Source organism: Taudactylus pleione, unplaced genomic scaffold, assembly GCF_031769625.1.
Source record: "Taudactylus pleione unplaced genomic scaffold, aTauple2 ptg000093l, whole genome shotgun sequence".
Classification (NCBI taxonomy): domain Eukaryota; kingdom Metazoa; phylum Chordata; class Amphibia; order Anura; family Myobatrachidae; genus Taudactylus; species Taudactylus pleione.
In genome coordinates, this window is record NW_028284495.1 from 29,070,391 (window position 1) to 29,071,080 (window position 690).

At 34.9% G+C, this 690-nt stretch overlaps 1 pseudogene; it reads right to left on the bottom strand.

The window, feature by feature from the left end:
• Window positions 1-233: 233 nt before the first annotated feature.
• Window positions 234-352, bottom strand: LOC148526912 (5S ribosomal RNA; annotated as a pseudogene).
• Between the last annotated feature and the right edge of the window lie 338 nt (window positions 353-690).

Sequence of the window (690 nt, forward strand, 5' to 3'; positions counted from 1 at the left end):
TTGAAAGCAAAAATGTAAGTGGATGTGGTGAAAATATTAATAAAATATTCTAAATGGTCAAATTCCTACACATAACAATGAAATTCAGAAGAATATCATATTCATATTGTCATAATGATTATGCAGGAAAGTGACTCCCATAGTAACCCTGTGATTACCAGATTGAAAAGTATTAACATGTGAACAAATTGCTGTGTTAATCATACTGTCCCAATCCACCTCTTATCTGAGACTGCCTACAATACCTGGTATTCCAAGGTGGTCACCCATCCAAGTACTGACCAGGCCCAATACTGTATAGCTTCCAAGATCAGATAAGATTGGGCATATCCAGTTTGGTATGGCTGTAAGTTTAGTACTATTTGAGAGACTCTGGATGCCCTGGTGTACACACAGCAATATTGTTTGTAGGACTATCTCGCATGAGGAGTCCACTTTATTCAAAATAATACAAAAAATCTAAGAAAGTATTGCATAAGCATACTTTATTTGTATCAGAATAAATCTCAGTGCTTATGCTAGGTCAGGTATCACATATGTGGAATCTGATATTTGTTCAGTTCAAGGTTACATTTCATTCCTGTGTTCTCTTTCACGCAGTAAAGTTGTGAAAGTAAATCAACATTGCTTATCTGTTTATAAAAATACACATCTCTCTGTGTCCTAATTGACTGAATCAGAAGGTATTAT